The sequence below is a fragment of the Protopterus annectens genome, chromosome 2.part0 (genome assembly GCF_019279795.1).
Source record: "Protopterus annectens isolate FY-2018-M chromosome 2.part0, PAN1.0, whole genome shotgun sequence".
NCBI classification, from domain to species: Eukaryota; Metazoa; Chordata; order Ceratodontiformes; family Protopteridae; genus Protopterus; species Protopterus annectens.
This window is the reverse complement of record NC_056728.1, coordinates 1,768,477,303-1,768,494,733: the sequence shown is the minus strand read 5'-3', so window position 1 is coordinate 1,768,494,733 and position 17,431 is coordinate 1,768,477,303.

Below are 17,431 nucleotides of genomic sequence, written 5' to 3'. Positions count from 1 at the left end.
ATAACATTGACATCTAGTGGACAAAATGAAAACATGCATCCCAATAGCCAGACATGAAAGAATAATATCACAGCAATATGAAAATAAAATACAAACCATTTATCTTTAGGAAAAAAATAGTGCACTCATATTAATAACTTTCTTTACAATCCAACAAAGTATATAATTAACTGGTGACTGAAATAAAGCTTGTGTATTAATAGTGGAGAAGGTCTTGGTACACAGAATATTTGTGTAAACATTACAGTGTCCACATGAACCACTATCCTCTAAAGGGTTAATGGACAAATGACAGAGACATACTCAAGTTTCAAAGATTTATGTTGCCCTAATAATTTAGCCAAATTTCTACCTCTTGTGTAGACAAAGGATTAAGAAAATACTTTTTAGAAAATGTTTTTTGATGATGTGCAACATGCATAGTGCCATCTATGTGTTGAAACAGTAATATCCAAAACATCAGTAATAAAATGCACAACCATAAGAGTAAATTTAATTCCCAAACCAGTTTATACTATGGAGAAACTAATTCAAACTACTGTCATAAATGAAGTTCTCCTCAAAGTAACCCAAAGAAAGGCCTACATATAACTGGGTGCAAATGATGCCATCATTACTGTATCCTATAACTGTAGGTAAAAATTGCTACCAAAACAGAAAGTATTTTTAGTGAGCACAATTTCAACCAGTTGTACAATGAAATCAGTAAGCTCAAATATACAGATCAGATCTCCTAAGCCAGTATTTCATAACTTCCAAACTCAACTGATGTGAAATATTATAGCAATAACCCATGGCTGGGTGTGGGTAATGTTGGATTTACCCATAGTTGGTGTGGTTTGATCATGAGGGCGAAGCCCAAGTGGCAAACAAAGCCAACCATGGGTAAATCCAGCATTACCCTCACCCAGCCATGGGTTATTGCTGTTATACAATGAAATTATTTAAGAAAAAAGTTAATTACTTTTCTAAAATAATGTCTTTGTATAATGGTGCCATGGTGCCACTTTTTTATAGTATCACGGGGCTTTTTTCAAGTACTCCACATGTGTATGGGACTTTTTTATTTATTTATTTACTTACTTATTTTAAAAAAAGTTTGAAATCTGGACAGTTCAGAGGTATGAGAGAGACAGGGTGATACAAGGAAAATCAGGTACATTTCTTTAGTTTTGCATAACGTACCTGATTTTCCTTGTATTTCTGCCCTGTCTCTCTCATAACTCTAAACTCTCCAGATTTCAATTTTTTTACTTCTCAGACTGTTACCTCAATAATACTGGAAAGCTGTAGCATATATTAAAATAAGAAAGTCCGGATGACGGAGTTTTTCTATTGGTATGTGTTGGATTTTACAACAGACACATTGGTTGGGCTGACCAATCAGCGTGCACATTTTGAATGTTAATGGCCAGTCATTGTATAATTGTGTATAATGCCTAGAAATCCAAAGTATATAAAAAGCAGTCTACATCTACCTGCAGCTCAGTCATTAATTGCAAAAAAACTGGAAGACACCCTCTATCCTGGCTCTCATAAGTGGCAACAAAGGCTTGAAACATAGTTCCAGAAAAATCAGAAATTGTCTCATTTGCAGATCCCCAGCTGAGATAACAGGTCAGCCAGGAGGTTTAGTCAAAACTTGTGCATTTTTAAGCAAAATGAAGAAATGTTACAGGTTAGGATAGGGAACCATAGCTGTAACTGGGGGGAGAAGGTGGCAGCAGCCCTGGGCACAAACTGTTGGGGGGCACAATTGTCAGATGTCAATATCGTGGGAGTACTGTACTGTCATTGCTTTATGAAGCTGTGAGGGTATAGCAGCTAGATAAAACAATGCTGACTGCATTATTACATTAATGGCTGAAGCAGTCAGTCTGAGGTGATCTATCTGTAGCAAATTGTTTGTTACATTTACAGAAAGCAGTCTGTTACAGTTTCAGAGCAGATGTTTGTGTTTTTTCCCCCTTTTATCTTGCTCCTCAACTTTGAGTTGATGGGGTATAAATTTGGCAACTGCACAGGGTACCAGATGACATAACCATGGTTCTGTATGAATTATTAAGTCTCTACAAATGAAGGGACAAATAACTCCAAAACTAATCTAGTAAGACAAAAATTATTCAATAGCATCAGCAAATTGTGAAGTGGAGTCAAAAGAAAGTGGCATATAGTAAGTATCTAGTATCAGACAGATGAAACATAACTTCACTTACATGAAGTAGACTTATTCAGAACAACAATACCATCCCTGTATCAGTCTGTGTGACAATCGTGTCATGATTATCCCTTAGTTCTTGCAAAACCTTAGACTGACAAATAGGTTACAACATGTAGCTTTGTAATTACACAACTGATTTCAAAATCCTCATGACAAAATGATAAGGTGTTGAAAAAGATCTACAGAATTTAAAAGTGACTCCATCAAAGGTTCTCAACACAACAAAGTGTTTGGCACTGTCCCTATAAAAATACGTTTTCTACAAAATTCCTTAAATTCTTGTATAATATGAAACTCAGAAGTATAACAGGTATAAAGATGTTAACTTTTATTTATTTATTTTGCATTTGTTAACCGGGTTGGTCCAACTGGCCACAGGCCCATTTTCAGTGGAAACCCAAGGAGAAAAGCTTCAAAAAAAAGGAAGAAAGCATAACGAACAATTTTACATGCATAGGTTTAACAAAGGCATAATATAGCAATAACCCACGCCTGGGTGTGGGTAATGCTGGATTTACCCACGGTTGGCGTGGTTTGGTCCCGAGGGCGAAGCCCGAGGGACCAAACAAAGACAACCGTGGGTAAATCCAGCATTACCCACACCCAGAAGTGGGTTATTGCTATTATACCATGGTGTTAGTTTGCTTTGTATTATATTTGTATTGTTGTTATTTAGGTTTTTGTTAGCTTTTTTTTGTATTCTTCCACTTTTTGTGAGATAAAATAGTCCACATTTTCAGTTTGTTTTTATTTTATTATTGTTTTTGAAGGGATGTAATCAAAAGGGTAGGTGATGCTTGTTATAAAATAGTTTAAGCAGTGTAGAAGTTTAAAACGTGTAGTTATGTTTTACTAGTTATGGGTATGTTGAAATGTGGTGTAGTGTTAATTTGTATTAATTTTTTAAAAATATGTACTTTTAGTAATTGGTCACTAGATGGTGGTGTTGTATGCGGTTTTAGAAGATGTATGCTGATATGGACGTTTGGTATGGTGTGTGCTTTTTACTTTGCAAGGGATGTCTGGTGTGTTTTAATATGTATATTTTTGGAGTTGTGTGTGTATAGGTATTGTAGGGAATATAGGTGAGTGAATGGTTTTATGAGAATGCTTGGTTTTGTTGGGTTATAACTGGCGGTTATGTAGTATGTGTGTGGTGTATTTGCGACTGTATGAGTTTTGATTTTGTTTGTGTTCGAGGTGAGGGAATTAGAAATATTATATGGGTAATGGTTAATTTTGTGTGTTTTACTTGAATTGTTGTGTGTTTTTTGTTTTTACGTTTACTGTACGTTAATGTTGCTTGCTGTCGCCGCAGCACGATATTTACGGACCGGACTTGTTTCCTTGTTTGTCGTACGATTTAGTATGTGCACGCTGGTTGGATTAGCCAATCAGCGTGCACGTTTCTCGTCTTTTCCGATGTTCGCATGGTATAATAGATAATATTACAGCATACAAACATAGTAAGATAGCACAAGATTTGTATAAGTATATAAAAAATAGTAAAAGTAACATAAAAATAAGCAAGTAATTATATTGTTATGCTATGTTCAATACAGAAAGTACAGTTTATTAGCATCACCTAACTGGAATGCAGCCAAAGAACTTTCTACTCAAAAGTGAGAGAGACACAAGATATGGGCAAGATCAGGTAGGGTCTTGGCAGAGGCATTGCCAAGTTTTCTGGAGAAAGTTTTTTAATTCTTTTTTGAAGCTATTTGTGTGTGTGTGATGCAGTGTAAATTGACAGGGAGATTATTCCAGAATTTGGATATGGAGGTTTTATATAAAAGATTGCCAATGTTCATTTTGGGCCTATAGGTTCAGAGAAGAAATTTCTCAGTACTGCGTAAGGGAAGGGAAGGGGTATAGTCGGTGACTAAGTTAGAGAGAGAAGGACAGACTGTGAGTTTGTTAAGAAGGAAGTGGGTTATATGGAGTTGATATAACTTGAGATGATGGGGAAATTCAATCCAGAAGAACTTATTGAAAGCAAGGCAATGGTGGATGGAGTTATTTAGAATCTAAATCTATGCATTCATTAGACTGCATGTAGAAATATTTAAAACCAAATTATTATATTCAGTAACACAGTTTAGAGTTGAACATTCAGCAGTCTCAAAAGTTGCTTCCACTTCTCCAGTGTTTCTTGCTACCCCTGTGGTAGTTGTGTCTAAACTGGGGGTTAACACACTGTCTCTACAATACTATTTGGCTGTTTTTTATCTCTATTATTGTTGTTGTGGGGAGTAGAGCCATTAGCAAAATGAACAGAACATTTAGGTTTTGCCCATGTAAAATCATGCCTACTCTTATAATTATTTACATCCCACTACAATCAATCCTTAAATACGATTTTTTTTTAATCTTCCCATTTTGTAAATACAGGTCATTGTACTGGGGTTTGAATGAATTACATTGCAGATTCACTTTTCTCACTAGCAAGAATAACATTTCTTGCAGCAGAAATGTATTCCCTTAGAAATGGAAATATTCCTCACAATTGATTTAAATGAGTAAACTATTCATATAAGTATGTGTTTTATATATTCCTCGACTTGGAGAAACCATATGACAAGGTCCCAAGAAAGCTGATTTGGACAGTCCTGCTGTGGTTCAAAGTCCTAAAAACATTGGTAGAATTAGTGCAGGCTATGTACAATGACTCAATGACACAACTACAAACAGTGTTCAAACTCACATGGGGTTTCCAGTGGGAGTGAGTGCGCATCAGGGTTTTGCTCTGAATCCACAGTTGTTCATGCTAGTGATGGACTACATTAGCAGGCAGGTCAGAGTGGACGGGAGAGCTCAGCAAAGCTGCTATGTAGACAATGTGGCATTACAGGCAGACTCTGAACAAAAGCCTCACAAAGGATAGTGGAATGAAACGCAAAACTGAAGGCACACAGAATGAAATGGAGTACAGATAAGACAAATAATGACAGCAAATGGGAAATCAGAAGAAGCTAAGAACAGTGATAGCAGGGAAAATAGCAGAACGAGTTAACAGCTTTGAGCTTCTGGGAAGGGTGGTTGAGGAGAAGGGAGGTTTGAATGAGAGGCTCAAAGCTAGAATTAGAGGGATTGCAGTTAACTGACACAGAGTGTCAGGGGTAGTGTATGACAGAAGCAGTGGCGGCTTGTGATATTGAACTGCAGGACTGCAGCCCCCCAGCTGTAAACCAAAATAAAATAAAAATCCCCATCTGTAAACCAAAATAAAAAAAAAAAATCCCAGAACTCCATGCTTGCATGCTCGAAAACTTGAATCCAGACTGCTGTTTAACCAGTCCAGATTCGGAAAGAAAGCAGCAGTCTACAGATGCCCCAGAAGTCCATGCAGTTACAACCACATGGACTGGAAGGGGATCAGACTACAAGGTCTGTAGTCTGTGCATGCTCAGAATGAGCTGAGGCAGTGCACCCATGCGTGGCATTCTGGCGCCGAGAATGGAGAACTGTTCCGGCACCAAGAAACAGGAGCTGTAAACTTTTGAATGGGAAACTGGCTTAGATTTTGACGATGGGACTACTCAGGTACGGTGTGTGTGTGTGTGTGTGTGTGTGTGTGTGTGTGTGTAAAAAATGCCCCAGTTAACTATAACTGGTGGCTAGAGAGAGTAACTCAGGCTCAAACCCTCAACCTTGGGTGCAGGTAGAAATGCCCCAGTTAACTATAACTGGTGGCTAGAGAGAGTAACTCAGGCTCAAACCCTCAACCTTGGGTGCAGGTAGCAAGAGCCTGAATTCCCTACCCAACACCACTTGTGAAAAGCATTCAGATTTTTGCCTCATATTTTTGTTCTGTTCCTCATAAAATCTGTGTTTTTTCTGGATTTTGAATTCACAAAATAATGACAGACATTTGAATTTCAGAATTCATATACTTCAGAAAGTACATGGTAACATGAAACATGTTATTCTAGCAATTTTCTAAGTTTATAAGATCAATATGTTAAATTTGTCCCTATTTTTGGGGCTGTATTCCCCCATTACTGGCTTTGTGTATTTATTTTTGTGCTAAGAAGTTGAGAGGTATGGTGAGAACTGGATTAACTGAATATGTTTGGAGGCTGTATTCCCCCATTATTGGCTTTGTCCAGGTGTTTTGTGCTAAGACACCGAGAGCTATAGTGAAAACTTAATTCACTAAATGATAGCCATTTGTTTCATTCTTCCTGCCTTTCAAGAAACAGCTGATTTGGCATAGTGGCATATGGCTCTGACTGTAGTACACAGGGTCCTGGGTTCAAGACTTGGCAGTAAAATGCATGGAAGTAGCACAGCATTTTATTCTAGCAACTTTCCAAGGTTATACAAGCAATGTTTAAAATGTGTCCCTGATTTATGGGCTTTTGTCCCCCCGATACATTTTGGCTTTTTCCAGATTTCTTGTGCTCATGTGCTGCAAAGTCGAGAGATACAATTGAGTGTCAAGTGGATTTTACAAGGAGCTAAGAGCTTCAGGGAAAGAGAAGTTTAGTGCTGCTTATGCTGAGTCTGCTTGCATTGTTAATAGCACAACAGGTAGTGTACTTGCTTTCGATGCAGAAGGCTGTAGGTTCTACTCCCATAGTATGCAGATGCATTACTGTACTGTGTTGTACTTTTAAAGGGGAGAGACACCTAGTAACTATCAACCTGTTATCAGTTTGCCATCCATTCCTTATTCAATATTACTAGCTTATCATTTTTTACTGTAACATGGGCAATTTATTCCTCAAGGGCAACAGGCACTTTATTTGTAGATGAAACAATGAAATATAAAGTTGTTTGCTAGCAGAAACCTCTTCATTAGTTATAGATCTCTTTAATGTGGAATTATTTAGATGACTTTTACTTCTGCAGAGATTGTGCATATTTACTGATGCTGGTGGAGTGTAGAAATTTAAGTACACTTTTATGATGGAAATGTTCTGAACCGGGCAGTTTTGTCATTACTGGTGCATGCATTTTGTTTAATTGTTTACAGGAAAAATGTTCAAAACAATAAATTTAAAACACCCTCTAACAACTCTACTGTATTATACAAGGAATATAATTTAATAGAATCAGGAAAGTATATCAAAGAACACGTATGTTTTGTGTGAAAGGGGCTTATGATTTGAAAACAGCCCTTTGAATGTGGGTTTCAATGCTGTTTCAATGAATGTGAGTTTCAAGGGCAGAGAAGTTTTAATGCTAAGTCTATTTTCATTGTGAGACTGCATTGCTTTGTTTAGTAGATGTATATTAATGCTTGTGCTGTAAAATGTAAAATAAAACTTTTAAATGAAATCCAAATCATCGTAGAAGTAAAGCAGTATGTGCATTACAATGTTTATGATAAATGGGGTGAAATAGCCAAGTAATAGGACATTAGAATGGCTGCAGGGGGGAACCCCATTCGACCAAGATTTTGTGAGGGGGAAGGATGGCAAACCCAAAGACACCCCAGGCTGAACTATACCTCTCCACTGTCCAGATTTACACAGAATGAAAATATTTTTGCTTCTTATTTTTGGTTTGTTCCTCATAAAATTTGTGGTTTTCTGGCAAATCATTTAGGAATGAAGTCACTAAATAATGACAGGCATTGAGTTTCAGACTTCATACCCTTCAGAAAAATGCATGCTAAAGCAAGGCCTTTTATTCTGTCAACTAAGTTTATACAAGAGCAATTTTTAGTACTGTCTGTATGTTCCCCCAATATATTTTGCCTTGTCCAGGCTTCCTGCATTAAGAGGTTGAGAGGTATGTGTAAATAAATTGCTTTATAGAATTAGGTATATCCAAACCTCTCAACTGTCCCTGACTTTGGCTCAAAATGTTGCTCTCCCCCTAACAATCCCTCCACAAAATGGCAATTTTGGAAGAAAATGTGGAGGGTTTGCAATTAATAAGTAATTGTAATGATCAGAGTTATAGATTACTTTTATTTCAGAAATGCATGTAGATTCTCTTATTTTGTCAGCTGCTCAGCTTAACAGTACTAATATTAAAAAGTGTCCCTTCTTTGACAGGTTCCCAGCTGTATTGTGTGGCTATTTTATATTTTTGCATCATATTTTTCATTACATTGTGGTTTTGTGGCAAATCATTTAGGAATGAAGTCACTAAATAATGACAGGCATTGAGTTTCAGACTTCATACCCTTCAGAAAAATGCATGCTAAAGCAAGGCCTTTTATTCTGTCAACTAAGTTTATACAAGAGCAATTTTTAGTACTGTCTGTATGTTCCCCCAATATATTTCGCCTTGTCCAGGCTTCCTGCATTAAGAGGTTGAGAGGTATGTGTAAATAAATCGTTTTATAGAATTAGGTATATACAAACCTCTCAACTGTCCTTGACTTTGGCTCAAAATGTTGCTCTCCCCCTAACAATCCCTCCACAAAATGGCAATTCTGGAAGAAAATGTGGAGGGTTTGCAATTAATAAATAATTGCAATGATCAGAGTTATAGATTACTTTTATTTCAGAAATGCATGTAGATTCTCTTATTTTGTCAGCTGCTCAGCTTAACAGTACTAAAATTAAAAAGTGTCCCTTCTTTGACAGGTTCCCAGCTGCATTGTGTGGCTATTTTATATTTTTGCATCATATTTTTCATAACATTGTGGTTTTGTGGCAAATCATTAAAGATTGAAGTTAGAAAATAATGACAGACATTTGAGTTTCAGATTTCATACCCTTCAGAAAATTCATACTAATGCACAACCTACTATTCTATTATCTTTCTAAGTTTATAAGAGCAATATTTAAAATTGTCCTTATTTCTGGGCCTTTGTCCCACTTCTATTTATGGCTTTGCCCAGATTTCTTGCTCTGAGGTTGAGAGGTATGACAAATATGTCAGGGCCATCACTGTCAACCAGAGACATTTCAAATAGTGACATACTTGTTGCACCCCACTCCCCCATGCAGTGACTCTGGATGTGTCCAAGCAAAGCAAGGAGCAGTTATGTAGTGTAAGTGTGCAGAGTATCCCCCATCCAAGATAGACACAAGTACTAAAGTGGGTCTTCATCTGTCCTTGATATTGCAGAATGTTCTGGTTTTCTGTCATATTTTTATACTGTTGATTTATGCTTATTATTCAGAAAATGCATGTTGTTGCAGTGCCTGTTGCTCTGTGTTTTAAGTAGCAATGCTTTAATGACCATCAAATAAGCTTGTTAAATAATTACCAACATTTAAATCCTTTTTGTTGTTGCCATGCAGAGAATATTTATATAACTAGATAACGTATAAGCCTTAGGTATTGAAATGCATATGACAGTATTTATAATAAAGGAAAGGTTTACAGTATTTTCAGAAGCTCATTACATTTGTTGGAGACTTGCAATCATCTTTTCAGGCTTTACCCGTAAACTAAACAGAATGCCAATCTATCATGTGTGGTCCATTACCTGTGCAGTAATCCTTTAAGCAATTTGTCTTGAGCTTTTTTCTGGTTTGCTATTCATTTTTTACTTTGATCACATTCTCCCCACGAAACAAGTAGATAGTTGTTGTCAGACAGCAGGTCTTTTCTGGATAAAAAACTTTTTTACAAGTGGGGGAATCACAGAGATTGGTACTTTCAGCGTGTTACTTGGTACTTTTATAAAGCTGAATATAAATTATAATTAGAACTGCAGTGCAAGGAGAAGTGGTTTGAGTTGAGTGCTGCTTATTTTTTTATACTTGATTTTGACTGGCATTCCAGTAATGTATTTAAAAAGTAATTTATTGTTTCATGCCTCACAACCTTTTTGTTTCCATCTATATATTAAGTAACCTGTCATGTAGCCAATGCATTGAAAAATTTTTTATTCTACACTTCATTATGTCTTGAGTGGACTCTCATAATGACGTTTTGGCACCCAGGGCAGCATATGTAATTCCCAGCTTTTGTTGTTTTGAACATGACCCCACCCCTTTCTAGTTGGTCACACCACTTCCCATTGGCCCTACCCATTCAGCTGTCTCCTGCAGCCCCCCTTTGATTTTAGTCACCAGCCACCACTGGACAGACAAATGCCAAAGAAGCTTAAAAGAAAGGTTTAAAAAAATAGTGCGACCAGAACTACTGTATGGTACAGAAACCTGAGCAATGAAGGCAGAGCAGTTAAATAAGCTAGAGATGATGAAAATCAAGTACCTGTGATGGGTGGTAGGATGCACACTGTAGAACAAATGAGGAAATGAAGATATCAGAGCAGAAGGCCAAATAGCTCTATTTGCAGAGAAGGTCAAAGAGAGCAGATTATTGTGGATCATTCACATCTGCATGAAAGCAGAAGACAATCTGGTGAAGAAGATTTGGGATATTCAGGAAGAAGGCAAGAGGAAACAAGGGCATCCAGCAAAGAGCTAGACTGACTGTGTGAGAGAAGAACTAGGTAGGAGGGGGGCACTGAATCAAAACAGATGACCATGGTTGACACGAGACCCCTACCCCATGTAGAAAATGAATAAAGGGGGTTGATACATATATATATATATATATATATATATATATATATATATATATATGTGTGTGTGTGTGTGTGTGTGTGTGTGTGTGTGTGAATGTGATGGCTCAACTAATGACAGGAGAGAAAAAAAACAATAATAAAAGATCTGTGGTAGTAATGGGCTGTTGGTAAGAGAAGATGATTATGCTGGCCCACATTTATATTACACCAAAAACCTCTATAATAGAGCTTAAGAAACCTTTGGGAGAAATAGTCAGCTTTCAGCAGGGAATATTACTTATAGGTGGGAACTAGAACTTGATTTGCAATAGTGAGGATGTATTGGGGGACTTAGAATGGAAAATATAACAAAAGAGGGTAGATTTCTGAAGAACATTACAAAAATATTTGGTATGGAAGACCTGAATTCAGTATCAGGAACTTGGACAGAATTTACACATTACTCTCCAAAGTACAATAACTGGGCTAGACTGGATATAAATTATATTTCACAGGAACATATACATTTAATTGAAAGCTTCAACATATAGCCAATAACTATTTCAGATCATACACCAATAAAAACTAAGATAAAAATGCAGGAAATTAAGTAAATATATGACACTGGTGCTTTCCCACTTGTTAAAAACAAAGGAATTTAAGGAATGAGTAGTGGAAATGTTTCAAGAGTTATTAGGGAATATGGAAATGCCTTCAAAAGGGATAGCAAATGAGTGGGATAAAATGGAAATGGAGTTTAAATATAGGGTAGGAATAAAAGAGAATAATATATGGTTAAGAATTAATAAGAATTATTTAAAGGGGTTGACAGTTTTTAAGGTATTGCAGAATAAGGGGAATCACATAACACGAATAGACGCAACTAAGTGCTAAAGAGAAAAAAGGGAGTATTTGGGTAATATGCATAAGTTTAAAAATGATTGCTATTAAATTACTATTTTTATAACAACTTTAGAGCACAAAAACTTTTAACACAATGACTTAGGCAACAGAAAAAAGAAAGGGTTGTTGCCAAACTTTGGCAGCCTATAACAAGAAAAATAACTAGAGATCATGTAGAGGAATTAGAAAAACTTCAGAAATTTTATGAAAATTTGTATAAAACAGAAAAATGTGGAAATCAAGATAGAGCACAAATGGAAATATTTATGGAAGAGTTGATTATGCCAAGGCTAGAGGTAGGTAGACTCAACTCAAACAGGATATGAGATAAAAATGGTAATATATAATCAACCTGCAGGAAAGTCTCCAGGAACAGATGGTATTCCTGTGGAAGTCTGAAAGTTAGGAGAGAAAACAGTGATAAAGATCTGGATGATTTTGTTTAATGGTATTTTAAAAGGAGGGGAAGCAGTAACATCATAGAAGAAAGCTATGGTTACATAAAGATGGTTAAAAACAATAGCAAATGTGTTGCCAAAAATGATAAATATGGATCAATATGGTTTTCTGTAGGGGAAGCAAACCTTTGACAATATTACTAGAACAATGATGAACCAGAGAGAAGCAGAATGTAAGAAAATACCACTGTTGGTGAGTTTTGATGCAGAGAAAGCATTCAAAAAAAGAAGCTGGGGAGGACTTCCAAGATGGCTACACACTGAATAACAGCTTGTTTCTAGCTCTCCCAGTGTGAAAACAGAAACTCAGCAGAGAAGACCAGTAGACTTGTGTTTATGGGTAAATTTCAGTAATTGGCTAGTAAGTGCACTGCTGGATGCCAGAAATAAATAAATACAGAATACCTGAAAACAATCAGCTACAGAAAGTGAGAAACACTGACTGAGGAAGGTTATGCAGCTGTTCAGCAAAAAGCAATGCAACCTTCAGACATGACTTCCAATAACCTACAGGAAAAAATAAGACAACTGCATACAGACCTGGTTAAATTAAACAAAACACTGATGGAGTATATCAACACAAACAGCAAAAGTCTGGAAAAAATGGGCAAAGCTTTAAACAGATATTCAGATGAGATGATTAAGCTGCAAAAATCAGAAACTGAAATGAAGAAAAGGCTGGGTGAATATGAGATTGCTCAGGAAGAAATGTTTAAAAAAAATAACAGAATTAGAGGACAGAGCACGCAGGGAAAACGTGAGATTTTCAATACCAGAGAAGCTGGATGGAACAGACTACATTAATTTTATGAAAGCACAATTAAGTAACTGGACTGGTATTCCACAGCAGGAGATGTTAGTTGAAAGGGAACATCGTGTGTTTACTCCAAACTTAGAAATAAGAAAGCAAACTAAACCTTTAATAGTAAAGATGCAATCCTACCAGCAGAAGGAGTTGATTCTCAAGACTCTCAAGACATCTTCAACAACTGGAGAGGCCGCAGAAATACCTCACTAAAAGAATCACAGGCCTAAAGCTGATGCCCTATGCTGACCACCTTAAAAAACTCCAGCTATACACTGTTGCATATAGTCTACTCAGAGTGATCTCTGCTTAACATACAAGGCCATGTCAAACCCAGAGCTGTTGGACATGCTACACTTAAAGAAATCCCAATCCCTCAGAGTCACACACTCCAGGGATCTAAACCTTGTCATTACAATAAACAAAACATGCTGGAGGGATAGGTTCCTGACCCAGAGACTCCCCAGACTCTGGAATAGATTGCCTATACATGTCAAGCAGAGTGCCTCTTTGGCCCTCTTCAAAAGGAACCTTGATGATTGGATGGGAGAAAGGAAATTCACCCCAGGGATCACGTCAGTCACCCTGCTAGGCAGGGGTCCAGGGAAGTAAATAGTGTGGGAAGAAATAGCCAGGGAATTGTTATGGCTAGGCTTATATAGGCCTTAGGGCTGATAGCCTAATACCAACCTATGAACCTATTGTAATAAAATGGACAAAATACTAAAAGAGTGTTTGTAGAGAATGACTACTCTTATACCAGGCAGAAGAGCAGAATAAATTAATTCCACTATTCAGGGAATGTTGAGATGCAGGTGTGAGATTCAAACTGCTGTACCTAGCTGTCTTTAAGGTGTTCTTCCCTGGAGGGACAAAATAATTTTTTGATGAAGTACATGCTAAGGAGGAAATACAAAAGTTTGTCCAACAACAAGTTAGCTGTGAGACAGGGGGAGATTCTGCTTCTTGTTCTTCTTGTAAGGAGGACCACAGAGAGACTGTATATATGAAACCTTTTCCAGTATTTTAATGGAAAATGCTTGAGAGAAAGAAGGGAGCATGAGAGCTGACTAGAAGAATCAAAAGTATATTGGAAATGAAGCAGAAATAGGATTTGGGAGATGGAGAAGAACAGTAATAAAAGCAATGACTCAATGTGGGATTACAATGCAATAATTATGATTTTGTGAAATGTGATAAAATAAAAAAATCTGGTAATACTGGAATTTTTCAAAATTTCTTGGATTTGTGGGGGACTCTAAAGTATAAGCCCTACTTCATGTCATTAATGCTCGGAAAATGCTTTGAGGAGGGGAGGAGAGGGGAGAAAGCTAACTGTAAGTAAAGAAGACATTTCCTTTCTTAATAGTACTGTATTTGTGGTGTATGGTTTTCTTTGCATGCTATTTGTAAATGTAATAGGGATTGCAAGCAGGTGTTGTTGTTTTTCTTTTTCTCCCCAATTCTCTCTTTCTTCTTGTACAGTTTTGAGAAATATAGGCAATGCAATGCAAAAAAAAAAAAGCCTGGTTAAAAAGGCATAACAAAGTTAAAATGAGTGTGTTTTTTTTCATTCTTGCATGGGGAAATGACTATTATGACCTTAGACTGAGCAAGTAAATGAAAAAGAATATTGAATATTATTTTTTTTCTAGTAAATGCATGTATACTTAGTAGCAATTCTGCAGCCGGTCTTCAGGTTTCCATGGAGACAATCTGATAAAGAGTCTGGTGGAAGGATATTGGCTGAGGGAAAAGGGGAAAAAAAGAAAAGGGAAATTGGCTAGGACATAATGTTCTCTGAAAGCAATCAGGGGTTTCCCAGCTGAGAGGACTTTAAAGATAAGACAAAATCAATTAGACTTGAAGTAAAGTTTTCTCATGTTTTTTTTTTTTTGAAAATGCAATAGGGATACTAATATAAACAGGTGCTTTCTTTTTCTTCCTTTCTTTTTTTTTTTTTTTTTTTTTTTTTTTTGTAGTTTCTTTTTCTCCCTTCTTTTCTCTTTTTCTTTGTTCAGTTTTAAGAAATGTAGGCTCTGCAATGTAAAAAAGGAGGGAGAGAGGAGAAGTGGGGGTGAGAGGAAAGGTTTGGTTAAGACAGTATGACAAAAGAAAAATCAGTGTGCATAGGGACATGATTGGGTTAAAACCCTACACATTATCCAGTAACAAGTTTATTACAAATCATGTAAATGAAAATGATTTTTGAATATTATAAGGCTTTTTTTCTGGTAAACAAGATACCCTTAGCAGTTTTGTGTCTGGTCTACATGTCACTAGAAAACAATTTGCTAAAGAGAAATGGTTGGAGAAAGTGTTTACTGATAGCATTTAAGTGTTTTCTCAGCTGGGAGAGCTATAAAGATAGACAAAATCAAATAGCACTTAGTAATAGCACAGGCTATGCCATGCATCTTAGCATAACTAACCTTTCTTTTTGGTTAACTCTAGCCTGTCTGTGTGGCTATCAACTTATAGCTTTTGTTCTTATTAGGAAGCAAAAACTTCAATATTTGAAGATGTACATAGTTTTGTGTGTTATTATTGAGTTAAAAGGTTTTGGGTGGGTTTGTTTGTTCTGTTTGAGGGCTTTCAACAAAAACAAAAAGTTATGTAAGATATGGCATAGACTCAAATGGATTTGACAAGAAACAACTTTATAAAAGTCCAACCTGCTGAACAGTATATGCATGTAACATAAAACTTGGAACTAGACATTTAACAAAAAAACAGTTATACATGAAAGGGGTAATAATAACTATATAAGAAAACAATGCTTTCTATAATGTCTTTCAATCTGAATGGTCTTACCGGTAAATATAAAAAGGAAAGAGTAATGAACTATATTAAAAATGTAGAGTGCAAATAGCTGTGCTACAGGATACATGCCTGGAAAGAACCGAACATGTAAATTTGATAAAGAAAGGTTTTCAAGATGGTCATTCAGTGGAATATCTGGGGCAAAGGAAAAGAGGAGTACTTACATTAATTGCAAGAGGAGCTCTTATATTGATAGAAAAGGAAAAAAGATAATAATGGAAGATATATTGTACTAAGGGGCTATTGGCAAGGGAGCAGGATTACAAGGGCATGCATTTACATTTCACCTAAAACTGCTATAATCAAGCTTAAGAAAATTCTAGGAGAAATAAATAATCAGCTTTCAGCAAGGACTATTACTTATAGGTAGGGATTGGAATTTGGTTTGCAACAGTAAAGATGTGTCTTGGAGGGCTAGAAGAGAAAATATAACAAAGTAACCAGCACAGAATGTCCCAAAGATAAAACCACAATCCACGCTATTTTGTATTCCAAAAAAACAAGTTTTTATTGTAAAAGAACCTTTACACGATATGGTTGAGCGCTTTCATGTATAACAATACACTTCATCAGAACAAGTTAAAATACTGAAACACCAGTTTAAATAGTTAAAAAAAGCCAAAATTTTACAATTATGTACTACACCTTTCCCATTTAAAGCGACAACGTCTGATTGTCTAAAAAAACTCATTGCACTGTGTAGCCCTTTGTTCATCAAAACTGTCTATACATGCAGTGCTAGAAATGAATTGAATTAAAATTGTAATTTTAAAAATATATCATAATATATGTTACAAATATATAATATAATACATCAGAGTTAATCATTGGTCACGACTGATGATACATATGTACAAAATTTCATTTGCTATAATACCTTAACTATGTATTTGGATTCAAGAATATTGCACCGACAATTCAAATTGCCATTGGTATAAAAAAACCTATGTAAGGAACACATTGTGATGAAAAACACTTCCCAACAAAACAAGTATATATATATGTGTTGTAAATGTATGAAATGCATAAATACTGTACTTTCTTATACAGTTACCAACCTCCTAAAATAGTTGAGTTGTATATACTGTCCACTTTGTATGTATATATTTTCCAAGAATTGAATTTTTAGAGGTTTCTTATGAGTGGCTTAGTGGGGATCATCTCATTGAGACCTGGAAAACATGCTGCATTTAACTTGAGTTGCCATTTAATTTCCTTCTCACCCACAATACTTTTTATATCGCCACCTCTAGGATTGACCTTCACAGTTTCCAAAATTGCAAACTTAAACTTCTCACAGGTATTACTGTTGACAGTGTGCCGAAACAAAGCATTGTTTTCATCTTTTTTCTTTATACAATATATATGATCGTAAATCCTGTTCTTCAATTGCCTGTCGGTTTGCCAGACATAAAAACAGGAACATGAACAACACATTGCTAAATATACCAGGTGTCGAGACTGACAGTTCCCATTGGCAAACCAAATTTTATTCCTGTTGACATTTTTAAGTGTGCAACAATCTTCCTCAAAAATGAAAGCACATTGTGAACAACGTCCACATTTCTTGGTCCCCCTACACTTATTAATGTTGTTTGAAAATTGCCTACTGGACTTCAGTTCGATAAGCCTTTTAATATTACACCCAGTTTTGTACACAAATGTAGGCCTATCACAAACATATTCTTTGATACCCTCATCACTGGTAATTATATTCCAATTTGTACTAATTATGTCTTTGACCTTGCCAACATGTTTCCCATATTTCAAAATAAAAGATTTTGAATATTGTCCTT